General features: G+C 38.0%; 1 long non-coding RNA gene across 1 annotated transcript in view; it reads right to left on the bottom strand.

Moving 5' to 3' along the window:
* The window catches only part of LOC307026217, a 39,590-nt gene that overhangs the window by 2,768 nt on the left and 12,733 nt on the right, over positions 1-24,089 (bottom strand). The window contains exons 3-4 of the long non-coding RNA XR_013804358.1: positions 4,263-4,302; positions 1,012-1,160 (exon numbers count right to left, since the gene is read on the bottom strand). This is a non-coding gene — a long non-coding RNA (uncharacterized lncRNA). The remainder of the gene's footprint in view (positions 1-1,011; positions 1,161-4,262; positions 4,303-24,089) is intronic.

Below are 24,089 nucleotides of genomic sequence, written 5' to 3'. Positions count from 1 at the left end.
GGCCTCATATTGCTCAAACCCCTCTTTTGCTGCCCTGTTAGAGAAACGCAGATTTTGGGTCCTTAGCTTGAAAAATATTAATAAGAGGAGGCGGAGCTAATGCCTGATCAGAATTCTACCGGAGTTGAATTTGGTTGTGATAAAATGCCATCCTGTTTAAACCATGTCAAGGATTATTTCTTAAACAGTATGGAGCTCAAATGCTTTTTCTCTTGCAGGTTTATCACAAGGTGAGTTCTTTTTTTATTTCCTGCTTTTTAAAACACATGTGCTCTTCAGTAAAGGTTAGCTGTGAGTGTTAGCGAGGCTTGCTAATGTAAAGAAAGACGTCCAAAACACGTAAGGCATTGTTTCTGATAGCAACTTTCTGTGGGTCCGCCGGCGATTTGACGTCAGTTCGGATGGAAATCTGTATCCGCTTGTTGTACACCCGTTTTTAAAAGAGAGAGGGTTTTATTTTCTGATGCTGCGTGAGTTCCCTGACGCACCGGGGACACATATTTATGTATAAAAGACATCATTTTGCATGATAGGTCCCCTTTAACCATAGTTATCCCTAAACATAAAGGACATTTCCGATTTGTTTCAAAATGCTGATTTTTGTTGTTGAAGTTAAATAAAACAAATGTGCCTATATTCTTTAGAGGAGGCAAACCCTAACCCGCTTATATTCCGATATATTGCAGACATACCTTTTGATTTCCTTCGGGAGAAAGAAATCGTATTTCCTCAGTTGGTTTGCATCAAGTTTACCCGTGCTGTCCAAATGCCAACTTTGTTTTTATTCAATACAAATCAGGAGATGGATGACAAACCTACTGGAGCCTGATATTACACAGAGAAAACACACTGTGGAAATCTCACAGCATTGGACGTGCGCTCAGTACAGAATGATTTGTCCCTCGGTCTAAAAAGTTGTTTAGCTCCAGCGGGCAGTGTGGAATCTCCCTGCAGTGCAACCACAGCTATGTTTACTATGTGTTTCATAAATAAAAAAACACATATACTCACAAAACCAGTATGGCTTCAGTGCGAGGGATCCTGGTCCCCCACGGCAGGTCGGCCACGGTACTTTGAAGCTCCTCGCTGTGAAGCTCCACCAACAGTCAGCAGGGGAACCGGAAACTTTTTGATGGATGCGACTTAATGAGGAGTGAGAGCTGTCAATAGATACGATCAATAGGTATGTTTCTCAGCAGTATTTTCCACCTTGATTTAGAACCATGCAGTGCTAGCTCCCCAGGCATACACACATTCATACCCAGCAAGCAGCCTTGATCTCTATGAAACGGAATAGAAGTGGACGTACAGTATGTAATTCATACCAAAGCCGATGCAACATAGTGAAAGCTAAAATACCCAGCTGATATTCCCAGTTACTCCAATTTATATTTGAGATATTAGGTGAGGAAGTGTTCAACCTTCTTGGTAACTTATGTCCTATCCTGACAATGGGCAATGGCAACAGGTTCCCATCATGGCACCAAAGTGAAAGTCACACTCAAATGTAACATGTCGCTATACCGCACTGTGATCTAAGACTTCCCCCACACAGTTATTGAGTCATATGTACGTTTGCATTGGGATAGATTCAGAGTTTGGTTTCTCATAGCATAAACACAAACATGTGAGGAATGGATTCACCAGTTTGTTTATCTGCTCTATCCTAATGTAAAATGTATGGCATTTCCAGCTGCCATCCTTACTAGCTTTACAGAGCGTTAAAGCCAAGTGGCTACCTGGGGTATTAGGAGTGAAGTGCGTTGAATGGACATTCCTTCTAATGGCCTTTGCACTGGTTGTAAAAAGAAGTCAGATTATAAGTAACTCTATAATAAAAAGACCCAACCTCTCACTTGATTTAAAACATCAGTAACCATTTTAAACATGGTCTCGATTGCTAGTTTCAACTCTTCTATTTTACTGTATTTCACTGAGAAGGAAAAACTAGCTGGCATCTTCGCTTATATCTCCTGTTGCCAATAGACTCGACTTTTTTGGAATGTTATTTCAACAGATGATGAGTGGTATTGCGAGTTTCTGCACAATCATCGTTATAAATGTAGAAATCTTAACAGATTTGTGTTTCTTTCATGGCTACAGATGCAATTACGATTACAATACGATGTCAAGTGTCTAGATTATCAACATGCACAGCTAGTATAGGAGAGTCAAAAACCTTCCTAAAGATAACATTATTTCTTGAACAAATGCCTGCCAATATTTTCCTGACAGTTTTGAGCTAGCTCTATGTGAATTAGTGGAACACATGGTGTTGTTCTGCGCTTGGCATCAGGTGTATCCGCTCCATGTTTGTGACTTTGATGACGATGTCAGTTATGGGAACAGATGGTTAAAACCAGTGAAAACAACATTCAGCTATTATAGGATGCTCCCCCCACACTACAGATAAATAAACCATCGCTTTTTTCCGAGAAAGAGAGACACTATGAGGTTCTCTGGAATGTATAAATATTTTTATTAGCAGATTATTAGGCTCTTTATGTGTTAGCACCCTCAGCTGACTCTCCTTTTGTAAATCGATTATTATTATTGCGCACAGTATCGAGAAAAGAAAGGCATAGGATTACTCAAAATGGCCGCTAAACGTACTCTTTTCAATCTTGCTTTCTAAGCTATTTTGTAATTACTTTAGTTGAATGAAATAATCAAAAACATTTGTGTAATTCTGAATTGGTTTACAGTATTTTAAATGTTTGAACATGCAACATTCATACGTACAATAATCCTTTAAAAGACAGATGACAAATGGCTACAAGGAACGATCTGCTCAATTGCTTTAGCTCATGCAATAATTATAATAAAGCTTTTATTAAGATAAGTTTTATTACTCGGAGCAGACTAAAGACACATCACTGCCTTCTATATTATACTTGTTCGACAAAGGATAAATAATGCATGGTGTTTTCAGATAAGGCTTGTAAAATAGTAGTAGGTATGAAAAGACATACAACTATTTATTGTAGCTCCCCTGATGACACTCATTGGACTTTTAATGAAAACACTCAAGAAGTGCATCCTTGACCTCAAATACTGGATGGCCCAGATTCTGAACCACCTGCAGCTAAACACTGATAAAATTGAGGTAATTATTATAATTGGACCTGGCACACATAACGCTAATACATGCAAGTGCGGCATATTAGGCAATTGGTGCCTAAACATGGACAAACAGAGTTGTTGTGCCATTTTTCAGTTGAGCTGTTGGTTAAAAACCACACTGTTCTAAAGTCTGATATGAAGAGCTTTTGGCCGCAGCAGCTGACACTCCGCGGATATCAAACTAAATACTATAGGGCGTGATTCAGAAGTCTAATAACATAGAAACTGTGGTGCACTATTTATTTTAGAGCTGTCAAATGCATTGAAATTGCTTCACTAACTTTCATGTTGGTTTATAATGTGAAGGGGTCACAAAACGTCTTCATACACCTTTAGGGAGATACTGCCCAAATTCCATACTTTTGCGACCCTTTTTGTTTCCACTGTACACATGGGTTACACGTGCATACCGCTCAGATGTATATTGTAGTATATTTAGAGTGCATGCTTGCATCAGAGCAGCCCCCCCCCCCCCCTCTCGTCTGAAGGGGGGTGCACACAGTCACTTTCACCAGACAGATGGAGGTATGTGGTGTGCTGGGTGAGTGAATCACTTTCTCAGTTTCCATGACATCCATAGGCAGCACTCTGACCGGAGTGCGGGGTGAACTTTAGAAATTATTGAAATAATTCCTAATTTAAAATAACTTTTAGGGAGCTCATGAAGAAAAGTATGAACCCTGTATGAATAAATAATCCACTAGCAGTCATATCTCGTGCTAAACAAGATTCATAAATCAATTTTAAACAAATATTAAAATGAGATTAGCAGGGATAATTATGGCTGCACTCACTAATTACTGCTTTAAAATGTGCCTGCTTAATAATGAAAGCTTTATTACACATGCCTTAAAAGCATATGTGTGTTTCGTTGCGGTGGATCGTAGATCATCACCAAATGAATCGCCCCCGTCAGATAAATGAACGGCATAAATCCCCCTGATGCTGAGCTGGGAGGCTGCAGGCTGTTTTTCCAATCTGCACTCAATAACGGAGGCCACGGCTGGAGTGGCACTGATTTGACTTTACATTTTTGTTATGAAGGCACAGAGGCTAATGCTGCTGTGCATTACAGCCTAGAGAACAAGCCTGAAAAGCTTTTGTGTTTCCACGTTATTAATACGATTTCATTGACTCACCTGCTGATGCTCTGAAGCTCTGCCAGCATTATCAGGAACACTGAAAAAAGAATAATAACAGCTTGAGCCATTGTGCTGCTGATGATGGTAATTGACTCATTTTATTACATCAGTTACCATGGAGGAAATTAATCACATTGTTCACAATATATCCTCAAACCAGAGGGAAAGACATTTCTGGAATATATACGAAAAAAAGATAAATTGTTGCGAGGATAAAAGACATTCTTTAATAATTCGCCCTAGTTATTTGTGTAAAATACATTTTTATAGTTCTAAGTACGATTTTTCAACAGTTGGATGGTTTGCCAACGACAAGACCTTTTTTAGTTTTTTCATAATCTCAAAATTATAGTTATTTTACAGCTTGGACATCAGCATCTCCTATTTCAATCCTCAGCGCAAAGAGATCGATACGTTATTTTGGAATTAAAAAAGGCATGAAACTTTAGGTAAGAAGTTAACCTCTAAAATATAGTAAAAAACATTCAAATGTAATTTGCAATTTTAACCCTTTTGGATTCTGGGTTAGTCTTAACCACCAGTAACCCAATATGAATAATATAATATGAATGTTTCTGTACTATAGAGCTTCAGGAATCTTTTTCACATACAAACTATATGTCCTCCGGGTGTGCTACCATCAATACAGCAATTTAAAAGCACGTAATGAGGCAAACCTAATGAGCCTTTTCCCCATATGGATCATTTAGGTTTACTCCAGAACATTGCCAAGTGTGACTCCAGTCATTTTCTCTCATTCGTTAGCTGCTTCTGGGAAACTGGAAATGCAAATATTAATACATATATCAGGCAGAGGGGGGTGTTAAGGCAATGGAAGTGCATTTATATTAAGTCTTGTCAGCAGCACCTAAATTATCAGAACATAAAGACAGGGAGTTTTCATTAAGTATGTAGCTATGGCTTCATGCTCCGTTTTACAACCACTAAAACCAGAGCAAAGTTCATTTATTGCCATATGGAAAGAAGTGTGCAATATATCTAATTTAAAATGCATTGCAAATTATAATTTTGAAAGGGGCCCTATTGTGTTGTTTTGATTTTCCCTTTCCTGTAGTGTATTATTTAGTTTTCTTTCACTCACGCTGCTATTGGCTAGCAATCCAACACATTTAGCATAATAGGCTAAGGGACGGGACATCTCTAAGTGGTTGACCAATCACAGCAGAGCCGGTCAGCTAACCAATCAGAGCAGACTGGGCTCTGGTTTCAGACAGAGGGTGAAAAGAGGTGCTGCAGCACTGGCAGTATGAGAAAAACAAAGAGCTTTTTGAACATTAAAGCATGGAGACACAGGGCCGGTTCTAGCCAATGTATGCCCCATAGGCTAGATTCTAGCTGGCGATGAAAAATCTCTACAAAAGAAAAATACACTACGAAAACAGAAACTTATTGACATAGGTTATATACATCAAAAAGGCTTCAAATGTATTCAGTATTGTATGAACATGTTTGATTTGGGGGGTGGACATCACATCCTCTAGCGGGGTCCGATGAACATCTTTGAACATTTTAAAGTAAAAGGCTTCAATCTGGTGCACTTTGAGCACACACTTACTAGAGACTAGATCTAGGGGGTACAACTCTAAAACACCCATATGAGAAAGATTGGTTGACATTTTAATAATCAAATAAGTATGTAAACATAACCAATAACCTACCATAGCCAATACAAAATAAATGTAACTTATTTTATTTTTGTTGTAAAAAAAAATATCTTATTTTACCTAGTTAACATTTATTAATTTATGCATTGTTTTTTTATCTCTCCAGTTTTAAACAATATTTTTGTTTTACTGTCCTATCCTATACATTGAAATTATTTCAAACCTCTTTATCCCAATAATTATAAAGCTGTGCCTTGGAAACATGTGTTTACATAAATTGTGATCAAAACGTTTGGGACTGAGATAACTTAGACTAAAGTGAACTATCTAAACACTCAGAGTCCTTTACCTCACTGAGCCTCTCAGACTGACAGGAGAGCTCTCCTCCACCCTTGTAGTAGAAACATCTTCTTTTTATATCTGTTAGAGCAGCTAGCACCAGAATAACAACAGCGCCGGTACCGGTGCACCCTCTCTCTCCCTCTCCCTCTCTCTCTCGCTCCCACACTCATTCGCACTTTGGCTGTGAGCTGCGGGCGCCTGATAAGCCAACATCCCCCACTTTCATCACTTACAGCGCCCATCGTACAGGGCAAATGAAACGTGTAACGGGGGTGAAAAGGGTGTTACATTTACTTAATTATGAATGTTGTTTCATCTAGGCCGAAATTAGGATGAGCACCAAGGGTCAAAAATATTTTTTTCCCTCCCAGAGCTACAGCACCAGCGCAGCGCCCCCCCAGATCTGGCGCCCTAGGCGACCGCCTATGTCGCCTATGCCAAAAACCGGCCCTGTGTAAACATGTCACAGTAGAGGCACAAAATACAAATATGAACCTGAAAATTAGCATATTAGGGCCCTTTAAACTGGTCAGAAGTCAGAAACAGCTCCCACCCTGCTCTTACCAATTAAAAAGTACCTCCAGCTACAGCTTAATGAAGTCGTACAAACAGCCCGCACAGTGTGGTTATGCTTTGATCCTTAAAGCTGTGCAAATAGCAGGCTCATTAATACACTGGCAAAATGTATGCAGCTGCTCGGCAGGAACAATACTCACAATTAAAAAAAGAAAACTCAAAGGCTTGTTTTATGATCATTCATCACCAACAAATATTTAGAATGTTTTTAAGTCAACCTCTTTATCAAAGCAGTTTTAGTGTGTTCTGTAAACAATGTAATGTATTCAAAAGTTTCTAAATGCATGTTTTCCCAAACGATCCCAGAAGCAACATCCATCCTTATTAGCTTTAGGATGAGTTTGTACTGTGACACATCAGCAGGGTTTGAACAAGGGCTGTACAACCTACTGTCCTTTTAAACACTCCCCCCAGGGGCTGTAAGACCAAAACCCAATTTGAGCCCCATTTCTGTCATGTGTAAACCTCCTGCATCCTCATAATCCTGTATGTGTGCTCTGTATATGATATTGATAGATCAGACCGAACTGCTCCACACAGTGAGATATATAAAGGAGAATATAACGTGAATTGTATATTGACAGTGTGACTTTCTCCCGACCTCAAGGCTCGGTCAAAACACTTAACATAAAATCAGGAATAAATGTTCCGAGCATCTAAAAGTCACATGTGCTGTATTACTAAAAAATAACGGACAAGTAAAGCTGGATATTTCTATTTCCATTGTTCCCTTGGGTCTGCTTTGTGCAGTACATGATGGTTTATATCGACAGTGTGTTGTTCTGAGCAAAGTGCTGGATAAAGAATGCATTTGAATTAGCATGAGATTACACAACAGGTATTGGAGAGAGAATAGAAAAACTGTGTTTTAAAATGGATGCCATGGGGGATGATGGTTTTAAGGATACTTGCAGAAACCAGAGAAACAGCGTTGTCCTGTTAAATTATTCATGCCGCGTACTGGATACCGCGAATATATGCTCCATCGGACAAGCCGTGCAGTGGGAAAGAAAGATGGATATGTCGGAATGGCAAGATTCAGTATTTACCTGCCATGGATATTCGATGCATGCATTGCAATAAGATGGAAGGGATTTAATTGAATTTAAGATGTTATTCTACTTTTGATGCTAAGCTCAAAACACATTCAGCACTACTCAGACTAAGCTTTCACAGCATTTTCTGGGTAAAAAGTCACTGAAGAGGAATCAGTGTACACAGAAAAAATTGAATTCATGTTTAAACTGAGTCCAACGTCACAATCTAACCCCTATATACAACCACCTATATTTATAAGGTGTAAATGTAAAGCAAACTGCTGAGAAAAACGGCAAGATTTGGTTGAAAGAAAAAGAGTAAGACCTTGAGTTGGGATTCTTTTTTCGTCAAACAACGCCTCAGCTGTGATTCTGAGAACATTAAAGCCTTTTTAAATGCTTAAAGAAAGTGTTTTTTTATTCATATATTGCACAAAGTAGAGCAAGACTTATTTTACATGTAATTCTTGTACATGTAATACTTGTGGTATTAAAGAGAATGCTCTTTTCTGCCTTTTCATCCTGGTCAAATGCATTTAAATTGTAAACCAAAGTGAATGAATAACAAAATAATTAGATCTAAGTTTAATAGACTTTCAGGGCGCTGCATAAAGTTAAATATATAATAATTCACAACTTTTAACAATCATTCCTTAATATCAGTGAACTGCTAATTCCACCACCTGATAATCCTTCTGTTCTGGATCTAAACCCCGTGATTATCAGATGGATTAAAGAGCAGCAGCAGCAGAACAATGTGGCTGCTCTAGAGAATAAAAGCAGCTCACGACAGCCCCCCATTAACTGATCTCAGGAGGGGAGGAGGAGTATGAGAGATCCTTCCCCTTTGAAATCTTCTTTGAAGTTAAAGCAAAAGGAAGAGTTGGAGGCCTGCCGGGATTGCCCACACAGTCCTACACATTCTTTTATTCTACTTTTATCTGAGAAGGTTGAGACCCTGTCTTTTTTTCACAGAATGATAACCTGGTCATTGTGTGAGTTCATGTCCCCTGTAACTTTTTTTAAACTTTATTTTTGCTTAAATGTCTGCTAGTAGGCTCTTTTTCAACAATATATTATAGGTCTCAGATAAGATATATACAAAACATGTTTCTGAAGTGTTTGGCTCTAAGTCCTAAACAGATCCTGCATAGCATGGCTTAAACCCCTCTGTTTCAGCCCTGCTTCTGTGTCTGTACTAGCTTTAAATGCTAATGAGCTGCTACTGGCCACACTTCTCCTTTGCCGAGATAATCCATCCCACCTCAAAGGTGTGGCATATCAAGATGCTGATTAGACAGCATGATTATTGCACAGGTGTGCCTTAGGCTGGCCACAATAAAAGGCCACTCTGAAACGTGCAGTGTTGCTTTATTGGGGGGGTCTGGGGGGCTCCGAAAACCCTAGGGTTAAACCCTAACCCTAACCCTAACATGTCACCCATTGAGCATGTTTGGGATGCTCTGGATCGGCGTATACGACAGCGTGTTCCAGTTCCTTCCAATATCCTGCAACTTCGCACAGCCATTGAAGAGGAGTGGACCAACATTCCACAGGCCACAATCAACAACCTGATCAACTCTATGCGAAGGAGATGGGTGACATGTTAGGGTTAGGGTTCAATCCTAGGGTTTTCGGACCCCCCCAGACCCCCCAATAAAGCAAAAATGCACGTTTCAGAGTGGCCTTTTATTGTGGCCAGCCTAAGGCACACCTGTGTAATAATCATGCTGTCTAATCAGCATCTTGATATGCCACACCTGTGAGGTGGGATGGATTATCTCGGCAAAGGAGAAGTGCTCACTATCACAGATTATTTTCAGATTTGTGAACAACATTTGAGAGAAATGGTTATTTTGTGTATATAGAAAATGTTTTAGATCTTTGAGTTCATCTCATGAAAAATGGGAGCAAAAACAAAAGTGTTGCATTTATATTTTTGTTCAGTGTATTATAGGTCTCAGATATATACAAAACATGTCTCTGAAGTGTTTGGGTTTCAAAAGTACTGATTCTGGGTCTGTTACTTTAGATGAAAATAAGGAGCCCCTCCCCACGCCCCTCTGCAAGATATTTGGTTAAAAAGAACACAATGGTGCTCTAGGAGGAGATTCAGGTGATAAGGTGGGCGGGGGTTACCTTGGTTGTTGATTGGCTAATGGTTACACAAGCCAAAAAATCGATATGACATCATAAAGTGGCCAAAATCTGTTCATTTTCAGACAGGTTTTAATATAAATGGATCAGGACAAAAAGTGAGCTAATATTTTTTCCTGAAACTTTCAGAATCTTTTTCCACAGAGGGGACACATGTTTATGTATAAAAGACATGAAAAAGTACATTTTGCATGATTGGTCCCCTTTAAAAGACAACAGAGAGATTCTTCAGAAAAACGTTGAGCTTGTTTGGAGACTTGTTCTGCCCACTCTCTTTCTAAGGGCCCAGCTGCTCCGACAATTCCATCTAAACATGGATTGGACACATCAGCTGCATCTGCTGCAGAGCAGTGAGGATTTTGGCTCCAATAGTCCTGGCTCTCATCCGCTATGGTGCAGATGAGAGCCAGAGAGTGCTTCTGGGAGAATAATGATAGCATAGTGTGCTACTGTGAACAAGAGACTGAATGCATGTGAGAATCTGAATACAGTGGCTCATGATTAAAAGACGTCAAAGGGGGGGAGTCAAATGAGTTCAGTGAATTGATGAAGGACATTGAGACTTACACATTTAGATTTCATTGATGATGAAAGTCTGATTCTGGGCATGATTAAATGCATATTTTGAAAGTTACTGCCAAAAGTGCATAAATGCTTGAATTGATGTCCAGTTACTGAAGGTTGAAAAGTATTTGAATAGACATTTCATTTGAAAGTCTTTTTGGATAGTTTGAAATGGAGATCAGTTTCGTCACGTGTTAGCTTTAGAGCTCATTCCCATTTGGTCCAGAACAGTACATTTGTTGGGGTTAATCCATTCATTACGAACAAGCCGTAAACCACATTTTTCAAAGCTGCATCATCCCAATGGTGTAATTAACCTGTGTCTTAAAAATAACCTAAAAGCGAATACTATCCGATTAAAGCAATAGAAAAGTATCTACAGCAGTCTAATACAAATGATATTTTCTTAAACATCCAACAGAGGTATGGAAGTGTGGGAGACACATTAAATGATGTAAATCCATGTTGTTAATTTGCACTTGGAAAAATGGTTAAAAAAGTTTGCACCCTTGGCTCAGTCAGAAAAGTCAATGTATCAATAAAAAAGTATCTTTTCAGAAAGGTAAACCAATAGTTCATATTTTCTCCCTCTCATGTTTTGATCGACTTAAATGTCTGACTCCAATGCCCAGAAAGAAAATCAGTAAATATTGATTGAGCAAGAAATGTTTCTTTGCGTTAATGTCTGTTCAATAACTTAACATGGGTCTTAAGTTATTATTACATGTGCATTGGGACAAGCAGGAAATTCCAGTTAATGTCATGTTTCTTCAACTCTTGATGAATCTATTCCACTGGGCTTTCTGTTAACAGCCATGTGCATATAAAATATGTATGTACCTATATACAGTGCGGTATGTCAGGAAGTGCCAGTACACTAGTAAAGAGGACCAGCATCAATCATTGAGCTATGAATATCATACAGCACCGACATTTTGATGGTGCATTCAGGCCCTCAGTAACTCAGATGGGGAAGTGAGAGGAGACTGAGCAGAGTGCCAGGTGCAGCCCGAAGCATACGCAGCCAATTTAGCTCCTTTATCATATTTGTTGATGAAGGAACCTGAGCACTAAAGGCAGGAAGACGTACAGTATAATAACACCTGAAAGCATGAGACGTGGCTACAAAGTCGACTAAACTGTTGCACTGACAGCGCAGATTTGGTATTGGCATGTTCATTTATGTGTGTTGAGTAAAGAGTCCCAGGTGTTCACCAAAGGCCTGATTTCAGGTGGATTTTCTTCATAGAGCTTTACTGGCAATTCCTCTTTATTTAACACAAGATTGAATGACTTTATAATATAGCTTTACAATGTCAGCCTGATTAATGTTTCAGTTCAACATTGGCATCAGATACATTAATGGTAATTTCTTTTTTTCGTACAGCAAGACCTCACACAAATGTCTATTTCTGTTCTTCTTCAAAATGGGTTGATGTAACTGTAAATTCAAAGAAAGGTTCCTAAAAAATGAAATATCCTTCGGTACAGTCCCATTGATTTGCTTCCTATTAATTAATTCCAATACATTTCTACCTAGAGGGCCTGTTAGTTAACAAAAATGTCTGCAGTGCACCAAAAGAAAAGTTAAAATATGATTACATGCAAGCGTACAATTCAATATGAAAATTAAAGTTTTCCAATGTTAAATTACTAATCTAAAATTATTTACTAGGGTAGCTTTTCTTTTACAAATAATCCTCAGGAAGTCAACAAATAAACTATTTCAGATATTTTACTCCCTTGAACCTAAAATGAGTACAAAACTATAGATCTTTCCAGCACTTGGTGACATATTAACGCAGTTAAATGAGGCTTATAATGTGATTTTTAATAATGCATTTATTTATAGTATTTTTGCAAAAGAGCATGGAGGTTAACTTGTTTTTAACCTTCACAAATGACACTGCTTTTCTTCTTTCCTCTGGAACTGAACAACTGCTTTGGAACACAACAAGCTCACAAACTCAGTACTGTGTCTCCGTGTCCCTATAATTAGCTCTAAATTATGTTTTTGGTCTATTGTATTTTAAACCCCAGCCACCTCGTTGAGTTTTCAGAAAATAAAATAACGCTCGTTCATTTTAAATGGTGGAGAAACGAAAGTTAGTTTTGTTAGATTATAATTACAGGTTACATTGCATTTAGCTGTCGCTTTTATCCAAAGCGACTTACAATAAGTGCCTTCGACCAAGAAGATACAAACTTGAAGAAAACAGAATCATATAAGTACATTAGGTTTCATAGAGCCAAACATTTCAAGTGCTACTCAACTAGCTTTGGATAAGCCAGTCCTTTGTTAGTATATAAGTGCTTTTTATATATATATTTTTTGCTCGAAGTGGAGTCGAAAGAGATGAGTTTTCAATCTGCGCCAGAAGATGTGTAAGCTTTCTGCTGTCTTGATTTCAATGGGGAGCTCATTCCACCATTTTGGAGCCAGGATAGCAAAACCACGTGTTTTTGCTGATGGGAACTTGGGTCCCCCTCGCACTCGCAGTGAGGGTGCAGCGAGCCGCATGTAATATATTTATTTAATAAAAACAATGGGATCCATGTGCACAACAATTTTGATGTGTGAGGGGAAGGATAAAAAAAAATCACCGGGATTTTCATTCGGCAGAGAAAGCCAGATGGGCTGGCTTATTCTAAGATCTATGATGATTTTATCTGACTTTCAACACTCGGAAAATATTATTTTCCAAGTAAAAGTGATGGGATTTTGAGATTATGTACATAAAGACTATGTCCTGCTGTTTACTTCTTGGAAAACGTTGCTGAGGTGTTCACACATCCACCAGCAGGCGCGACACACTTGAACCTATTCATAACTCTGACGAACAAACCCAAAGAGCACATCCCACACAGCAACACGTGTGATTAAATGCGGACCAGAGGTGGCCTACAGCAGGCATTAGTCTCACTAATAAGCCCTGTCAAAGAGGGAACAGCACACATCCGTCAGCGATAACAGAGCCGTCTGCCGTAACCGTCTAAAACACGCAGGGCTGACCTGGGGAACCTAGGGAAATAAATGGGCTTTCAGACTAAAAGTTTCTCACAGTTACTGCTGGTTAAAAGGCTGTTGATTGATTCAAATGTTCTACACTCAAACTCTTTAGATTGTGAGTACAGAAACATTGAGTTTTATTCACACTCCAAATGCTCAATATTCATCTCTATCTATCTATCTATCTATCTATCTATCTATCTATCTATCTATCTATCTATCTATCTATCATTATTACAGTGATTTTAAGACCATAAATCCTTAGACGATTTCTTAATGAGTATAAAAGATTGTGACAGATCAAATGTAAATATTTATTAAAAAGCTATATAATTATAAATAACCTGTCCAAAAGTCTAATGTGTTTATAAGCCAGGAAAATGTGTCCTTTTGTATGATTACAAATATGTTATCATCATTTATTAATACTATCTATACGTCAGTTATGGATACTTTATAAGTTAAATTACACTTAAAACAGTCTTTGTAAATGTGTACAACTATGTATTCTGTGTAGTATGTAATAAGGAAAGTGTTACACATAAGATCTAATGATGCTCAGACTGGAGCTACACAAGCACAAGAAACAGGCTATGAAGAGGGAAATAATCGTCCGAAACGAAATATAAAACAATGTAAGAATGCAACATCAAAGCAACATACTGAACCTTGTGTGTGCATTATGCAAACACATGTGTAGAAAAGAATGCTACATTTACATGTGAATCCTTAAACCTCCCTTTCATCAAGCATTCTGTATTTAAATTCCCTGTTTACATGATCCAAAATAAAGAAACTGTGAGTAGCTGGTTGAGGATCACAGGAGATGTCAGTGTTTGTTTTTATTTTAATATGGAGATGGAAGACATGAGAGCTTGTTCGATATACTCTTCTCTATTTACTTAAATCTTTAATCATCAAAGGACATTTCCAACACGCCGTCCCTTAAGACTTCAAAAACAAAAAAGCCCAAAGAAACTTTTTCTGAGATAAACATTATCAGAATCACGGTTATACTAAGCATCAGCAAATACCCCAAGCACGCATGATGCGCCAATGCGCACGGCTGACATGTTGATGGATATTGAGTTGTAAATATCAGCTTCAGACTGAGACTGACTTGTCCAATAATGGTGCTCATATATTTCTTCCTTGGGCATGCTTTAGTGGTTGGATCTATAAAGACAATCGTCAATCATGCTGCTGATGTATATACGAATCATAATATATGAATCATTTATGAGTATCAGAGCTTTAATTCAGCGTCAACGCGATTTCTTTGGGGCCAGATTCTGATCTTTAGGCTGATAGAGGTGACAAGTGCCATGGTCCTAATGGTCAATATCCTGACAGGCCGCCTGCTAATGGCCGCTGTATCCTTCATCCAGATAACTTACATGCTCTGAACTACACGCCAGAGGCAATTAAAGGACTGTTATTTCAGCCAAAGTGTCTGCCAGAAATACATCTCAGTGCCTCAGGAGGACACATTATAGGCACATAGGGGTTAGATAAGTGTGAGTCATCATCTCATTTCATGTAATTTCCACAAGAAGATCATGACAGCAACATGATCCCTTTAACAATCGTTATTGTGGTGAAGTGTTTCAGGGAGCAGTCACAATGTCTTCATCCCCTCGGGGAAAGTCAGCTCTGCGAGATGCAGCATCTCCAGGATCTTTATTAACCTTCTGGGTCAACTCGAACGGAAAGAAATGTCTTAGGGGGATTAAAAACTATTTGAGATTAGGAATCGAATTTCCAGGCTGGGCTGATGTATAAGGTCAGATCTTTTGAAAGTTTCTGCAACAAACTACACTCTTTTTCAAAAAGTGACCAAGAAAAACAACCAAACAAAAGCACAAAATAAGGTAAAACACTAAACTACAGTAAGTAAGTAAAACATTGATATATCGTATAAAAGAGTAACAAAATAAGATGAAGTGTGCAACATATGCGATCAAATTGACGCGGAATAAAAACAATAAAAGTCAGAATAACCTAATAGGGGTTGTGTCCGGTTCCAAATCGCAATATTACAGTTTTTCTCAATCGCTAAACCCACTATTTAGAATCAAAATTCCTTTCATCAAACCAACAGCACAGCCATCGAAACAGAAAACCATTTCTCTACAACAGTATACCATTTATCATTGATATCACACAAAATGCAGATGCTAAGCAGTGTTTTGCAAAACAGATCACACAATTCTCTAACTGAAGTTACAATTCTCTACACAAAGATCAAAAATCTTTTGTGTAACTCATGTCTACAAAACAAAAATAATCTTCTCACAGTGGATAACACTTCCTCATAAACTTAGACCATAGCTACACTAATTGACACTTGATGTGCAAAATATTAACACTTGTTATCAGTCAATCACCCCATTGAAAAAGGTAACTCCATGGAATGTACTGTATACCTTACAGTAATGATGTTACATTGAAAACATTTACATGATAGAATTTGCATGACTGTACTTAAAATATTTTTTTAAATGGTGCCGGTAAAGCTATAATAGTGTTGATATGACTTGCATAGCTCTTTGAGATGTTCATATGGGGAGGATTAGCTATAGCTGATACAACATTTTTACAGTCAGTAATTGTGGTCTTTTCCTTTTTGCACATTGAGAAATGTTTTTTTTTGTATTGGGGTGAATTGAGTACTTAACTTCCATGTAAATGAATTGCTCACAGCTGACATCAATGAATTTCCTATAGTAATTGTAATTACAGTAGTGAGAATCCTATAAAAGACCTCCCTCACTTCAGTAAGATGTTTGTCAAGGGTGGTGTTGACACGCAAGGAGATATTTCCCACGCTGCCTTGCAAGGGAAGACATACGCTGTGACGTAGATGAGGCTATGTGGCCAGACAGACGGCAAAGAGCAGATCAGTAAAGCTATATAGATCTCATTCTCTGATTTACTGCTGATTTACATCATTTACCCATGTTATTTTTTTTCCAGTGTATTGCTATTCATCTTTTGTTTCTGTTACGGTGCACTACTGAAAATGAGAAATAAAAACAATGACATAGTTACAGTAACACACTGTTTTTCCTATATGTAAGTTTGTTTCTCCCAACTTGTCAGTTTTCCGTTCAGTTTCCAATATCGATAGCTTGAGGTTTGTGTATTGATGATTGTAGTCAGTATTTAGTGTGCCACTTAGTAATGACTGTTCAAATAGTCTTCTAATGAGCTGACAAATGTTTGTTTTTGGAGAAGGTATCTGGTTTTGGAAGGGGTATTTTTAGTTTTGAGTGCCTTAGAGCACTTTGCAAGAAATGTATATTGTTATGGTAGAATGGGTTATTATGGTGACCGGAGTTTCAGTTATGAAAACACATTTGTCTCATTAGAGGACAATTTGTTCTGTTTAGATCGACTTATTCTTTTTTGTGACCAGTATTTTCAGTTTTGGTCATGTAAGTGCATTTCGCAAAAGATATTCAGAGTTATGGCAAGTGTGTTTCTGTTTAGATGGCTTGTTTTGAAGAAATGAATTTTGATTTTAAATAGTGGGTTTAGCAATTGAGAAAAACTGTAAAGACTGCAGCTCAAAAATACCATATCTTTGACTCCATTTTCACTTTGGCTATGCTATTGCTCGCGTCTGCATTCGTGCAGAGGAGGAATTGTTTGTTTTTTATCTAGAACATTTTCTGTAAGTGGTGTTTCATCTGTGCTCAGAGGACTAAACCAGTGACCCCACAATATAACATTATGTGTGTGAAGCATATATGAAATCCCTGGAGCAGCTCAGAAACTCAACCTCAGATTTCTAGAGGCAGCTAAATGTCAATTAGATGTTTTTTTTTATCCCCTTTCACTCCCCTTAATGTGTCACCCACCAAATGTGCCGCAGCCTGCAGCTAAAGTGTCAAAGCTGCATGTTGAAACTGTCATGTGTTGTTGTGAGTACCAGCTCATCAAATAATGTTCCTTGCACCAGCATTGAACTTGGCTAGAAAGAGAAGATTAATGCCTTTCCTTATTGTTGTGTCACAATCTGTCTTTGTATATTATCATTGTGCCACACAAAGTCACAGGAAATTATACGAGATAAGTAGCTGAATGTTGATGGATTATTCGTTCCAAGAGTTCTGGCAGGATTTTTTTTTTTTTAAACAAATCAATCAGAAACAGAAGCCGAAAAACAGAGAGAGGCTGAGACTAGGAATTTATAAATGACTTTTCCTTCATTTCACATTGTAGCTCTTTTATCATTTGTATAGAAAGTGTGGTATTGAAGGTTTATGTGCAGGAACTCTTTATTAAAAGAAATCTTTATGAAATGTTGACTTGTAAGCTTTGCATGCAGAAAACTCTTACAACACACTTTAGGGACACCTTGCATAAAAGAGAATGGAGAATATTGTTATGAAAATTACTTTGTTGCTTTTCTAAAAAGAAAATGGGTCTCCTGAATTTGCACAAAAACAAATCATACAAAATAGAAAAAGCACTCAAATCCAATTAAACGAGATACAGTCTGTATTTAAAGTCACTGACAACATGGAAGCTTTCAAAAGAAAAAGAGACTATTCAAAAAGGAAAAAACTGAGTGTTCATCACAAGTAAAAAGCACAAATATTCAATCAAAAGAGAGTGTGTGTGTGTGTGTGTGTGTGTGTGTGTGTGTGTGTGTGTGTGTGTGTGTGTGTGTGTGTGTGTGTGTGTGTGTGTGTGTGTGTGTGTGTGTGTGTGTGTGTGTGTGTGTGTGTGTGTGTGTGTGATACAATGCTGCGTTGATTTGGAGTCTTTGGGTCACATGACATCACATTTATTGAAAGGAATGAGTTTAGTTTTTTTCCAGCAATATTCAAAGAGAATAAAAAAATGCACAAAAATCCTACGAGGAATGTCCTACTTTTTGAGTGTAGCTAAACAATGCTGCATTGATTTAGAGTCATATAAGGTACATGATATGGACACTATTGAAGATTATCAAAGATTTTTCAATAAGAAAAACTGCTGGTCTTTTACTTACTCATTTAAAATAGAATGTTGAGTAAAATCCATTATTGGTCCTGATTATACAGTGTCAACAAGTGCATCTTGAATTAACGTTAACCATAAAGTTCCTAGGTACAAATATTTAGTATCAATATCCAAGTTTGTCTTGAAACATGGTTTAATTTTGTTTAGTTACATTTGTAAAACTTAAAAACCAATGATTTTCCATCTGCTTCAATACACTGAAAAAAATAGCTATTTGTGTGGTCAAAACATGATTTAAAATCAAAGAATGTCTCCATGTCTAGACTGAAACTCCAATAAAAGCATAATATTCAACAAACTAAAGTTTTGCTCTGAGGGCTGCATCTCAAATCAAGACGTTTTTGTAGGATTGATTTTCTGTCTTTGAAGTGCCAAATAAGAAAAAAAGCCTAATTATTCCATTACACGAATCTGAATCATCGCGTGGCTGATTTGCCCAGTGATTGTAAATGGTTTCCCCAGACAAATAACTCCATCATCAGAGCATTATTTATTAGTTTCCGACGAGAAATTCCTCACATATGGAAGCACAACCTCCAAAGCTGATTCACTGTAGTAGTAACTAAAATTGCTTTGTTGTGTACACTGTGCTTTTGTCTTTGCTGCTCAGAGGTGAAGGGCAGCAAACAGAAAATCTTATTTACTATTTTCCATCCCTTAAGGCTCTTCCAGGACATAACAAGGGAACCCCATCACTTGAAAATCCCTTTTCAAAGTCAAATCATTTGTCCCACAGCACAAACAGGGAAGATGGCTCGTATCAGATCAATAAACGGGCTTTCTCTTTCCACTCTTTTTAATCATCTCCTCACTATCCTGCACTTCCTTAGGCTCCATGGGATCCCAGTCGGCCGCTGTCAGTTATGTCATTTCCGCTCATTTGGAAGTGATTGAAGCTGACATCCTAGGTATTCTATCTAGACCAATTGCCCTTTCCCTCGCACAGCGGAGAGGAAAAACAAATGGCTACAGGAGTGCAAGAGGAACATTTCAAACTGATCAGATAACTGCAATTCTCATCAAGCAACCTGAGGTCCATCCAATGCCTCATTTCCAATGAGGCTTCAGGAGTTATCGAAAGGTTAATCAGAAGCGTTTTTGTCTTAAATGATGAAGAAGAACGGATGCTTTGATGATAATAACCCAATTACACATAATCAGGCAACCTTTGACTGGGCTTTTGAAGGCAATGATGGGCTAATTTCAAATCAACCACACTTGTATACTGATGGTTTATTTTTGAATAGCTACAAAAAAGAGAGTTTATCAGAGCTTTTTTTGTTTAAAATATCTGTCCGCTTCTTATCAAAAGATTCATGATACTGTAGCTGTGTGACAATAGAAGTAAAAAACACCTGTAAGCAGTGGTGTCAAGTAACTAGTACATTTACTCAAGAACTGTACTTAGGTAAGATGTTAAGGTACTACTTTCCTTGAGTATTATAATGTGTTGCTACTTTCTACTTCTACTCCACTAAAATTCCGAGGTAAAACGTGTACTTTTACTCCTCTACATTTATTTAATACATTTAGTTAGTAGATTTAGATTAATGATGTGAAATATACTCAACACTTAAAGGTGGGGTAGGTAATTTTGAGAAACCGGCTCGAGATACACTTTTTGTTATATTCCAAGGAATGCTCTTAACATCCCGATAGCAATGAATATCTGAAGTGCTTTGACAAAAAATCCATTAAAAAACTTCATCTGTGGAAGCCGTGGTACTGTAAAAAGCATGACCAATCATTTTAGCTGGCCCGGCTAAAATAACTGGATGGCCTACCTGCCTGTCAGCCTTCCATTTGTGCACAAACTTATCTCGTACCCTCATTGGTCATGTGCGCGTTCGTGTGTGTTGGAGGATTGTGTATTTTCAAATTCTAGCGCACTCAAGTTGGTTTCTCCAAAATGACCTATCCCACCTTTAAATAAAAGCTACCGAGCAGTACATAAAATAATAAAAATGTGTTCAACCTTTTGGAGCTTGATAAACACATCAATACATCAATATAATGAAAACAGATCATATACAGTATTCTTTTGAAATTGCCCTATCTGCATAGAGAGTACTTTTGGTACTTTAAGTATATTTTGATGGCAAAACTTTTGTTCTTTTACTTGAGTAACATTTTGATTGCAGGACTTTTTTTTGTACCAGAGTTTTCCTACACTCTGGTTCTTCTACAGCGAAGCGCCAGCATGTTTTGTGTGTCTGCACTGGGTGAGAAGCTATCACTGGAGTTAATGGTCCAGAATGTTTGGGTTCCTCATTAAACGGGAACCAACTGGTCGTCCAGCTCCTAAGGAATAATATAATAATAATAATACATTTGATGTATATAGCACACTTTAAAAACGTCATCTCAAGGTGCTTCACAAAGCTATAAGGAGAAAATAATAAAACAAATCAAATACAAATATATCTAAGGAGCATATTAAATAAAATATGGTAATATAAAAAAGAAAAAGAAAAAGGTTAAGAGCATAAAAGGTTAATATAAAATAAATAAATAAAGTAAAGGACAGTCAGTAAAATGCGGTGCGGAACAGATGGGTCTTGAGGCATTTCCTAAAAACTGAGAGTGATGCAGAAGTCCGTATGTTCTCTGGAAGCTGATTCCACAGACGTGGACCCAGGGAGCCCGAGAAAGCACGGTCTCCCATGGTGACCAGTTTTGTCCGCGGAACAGCCAGGAGATTGGAGCTGGCTGACCTGAGTGTGCGTGAGTTATGTGGGTGTTTTCTGGTTAGCAGTTCCTGTAGGTAGGTGGGGCCTATGTGGTTAATGGCGCTGAAGACCATTATGAGGACTTTGTAGTTAATCCGGTGGGTTACACGGAATGAGCACAAAGTCATTGCTTCGTGAAGTAATTAATTACATTTTGAAATGGCTACAGGCTTAATCAATTGGGTATCTTTTTCTTCAAGGTGGTTAATATTTTAGAAGGTCCAACCCCTAATAGCACACTCTGTTCCTCCATCACATCAGGGAGACGAGTGAGTGTGAAATCTCTCCTAAAACTCCTCTCGTCTGTCTGTGCCTAATATAATGAAGTTTTCTCACAGGCTACAAACATAATTAAACTGTACCCCTGCTGCTTCATCAATTTGCCGTGAGGGATCATTTGCAAATAAAATTCGTTTTTGAAGCTTTTCATCAAAAGGTGGCATTCAATCTGCGAGAAAGACATAACACAACGTAACATTACTAAACATGAACATTTGTCACATTGAAGTTTGTACTGTACTGCATATGCCTTGCAATTTCCATCTCTGTTATTGCTTTCCAACATGTAAGCCCGACATGACTGCAATTAGTCTAGTCCTTTATGTCAGTTGTCCCAGACGAGCCTGCCTGCATGTTCGACTTGATTGAAAGAAAAGGCTTTAGGGTTGATTTAAATCACAAACAGAGCCTGCATAGATAGAGATTGAAGGATAATATTGATGCTACTCACAAGCCTGGAAATGATTTGGGACAAAACACAACCCATCACAGTCAAGAGACATACCTGATATAGCACATCAAAGCAAAGCTCATCAAACAGATTCAGCTGACAGAAAGGACTCCGAATAACAAAGATAACAGCAGATCAAAGATAGCCAGCCTGATTAAAGATTACAGATATCAAAGATGGAAATAGAGTGCCATTAGAGATATTTCCATGCTGACAAAACGTGGGAAGAATAGCAAAGTAAAAATCATGGTAAGTCAACTTTGATGAGATGTCAGAAATACTGTTAGAGTTAGATCAATTTCGAAGACGTTTATTATTAAAACATTCCATGACAGAATACTTCAATAAGAGTCAACCCTCTCTACCCCATTAAATTCATATTTTAGAATTTGTGAAATATGCTTATTCACATTATTTTGCGAGTTAGATGAAACGATCCATACATCTCTTGACCATTAAATACAGTATGAAGCTAAAGATAAGCTATTGTTAGCCTAGCCAAGCTTAGCATACTGACTAACAAAGAGTCCATGACACAAATCAAATTGTCATTATGGTACAAGCAATAATCCAAATATTCATTAGGTTGGTACAAACTCAATTTCCTGATGTGCTAATTAAATGTCGTTGTCGTTTTGCTTCTTTTGCATTAACTTGATCTCTTCATATTGCATTTGCTTTTGTTGTATTATCAGACAGGGTTTTAATGGGATTTTGCCTAATACATGATGCAATATAATATTGTTTTTTCTCATCTCACTTGTGGTATGGACTCAAATGAAAGGCATTTTTGATTGACACTTTCTCAATGCGTGTTATGAATGCTACCTTATTATTCTGCTTCGTGTTTCCCTCTTACTTTTTCCAATTTATTTCCACACACACACACACACACACACACACACACACACACACACACACACACACACACACACACACACACACACACACACACACACACACACACACACACACACACACACACACACACACACACACACACACACACACACACACACACACACACACACACACACACACACACACACACACACACACACACACACACACACACACACACAGAGAGGCAGATTGGATAATGGCCTTAGAATTTCTCCTGGGCCGCTGTATAAAAGCATGGTAGAGTAGCTGTAGCTATGAAGATCTCATTAAAGTTAGGACTATTCTCCTCTTCTTTTTTTATGGCCCATGCCGAACAGAGCAGTAAAATCAGTGAGTGGATATAGTAATTCCAACAGTCCAACTCTAAGTTCGACAGTGTGCTCAGTAAAACGGACAGTCATCACATCATATCTGCTCTGACAGCTTCTCACACTTTCCCAGGTGAGCTGAATTTATTACAGGCTGGATTTGGCTCAACACTCAAATGTGTTACTGTTTGCTCATGATGCCATACCAGCAAAGACAAACAGATTTTTGCGAATAAACAGACATCAGACATTTTTCAGTGACTGCATGTCGGTCCGTTTTCAAGCCAAACGTTTGGAATGGAAAATGGAATGTGCAGTATGCTGAAAAAACACTAGAGCTATGCTAATGGATATATGAGACCACACTGGTATTTGTATTTTCAGTCACATGCTAAAATTAAGATTTTCAGCTTAAAATAAGTGTTTTTTTAAATGATTGTTTATTGGTACCTTGGCAGTACCCATGAGGCACCTCTCCAGCTACAAGTCGACACGCCATATTTGTGTTCTTTTGGGACTTGAACTGGCAAACCTTCAGTTCCCAAGCCAAGTCCCTACAGCTCCTGCCGCCCATATAGCATAAAATAAATGTCTATCTCCTAGTGGCACTTCAGCAAAAGTCAATCACCAACTCAGCAGATCACTAAATGAACAAGGATACATCCTCTGGGAACATTGAATGTCTGTAGAAAATGTCATGCAATCACAGTTTAGACTGACCAATCAACCAACAGCTATTTCCATCGCTATATGGCTACACATTGAAACACACACAACATAATTATAGATCAGTTGTTTTCCATTGTCCAGACTACGTCTTGGCCGTTACA

This window comes from Notothenia rossii, assembly GCF_949606895.1.
Source record: "Notothenia rossii genome assembly, chromosome: 12".
In the NCBI taxonomy this organism is placed as follows: domain Eukaryota; kingdom Metazoa; phylum Chordata; class Actinopteri; order Perciformes; family Nototheniidae; genus Notothenia; species Notothenia rossii.
The sequence above is the reverse complement of the archived record's forward strand: the minus strand, read 5'-3'. Positions and strand labels throughout refer to the sequence as shown.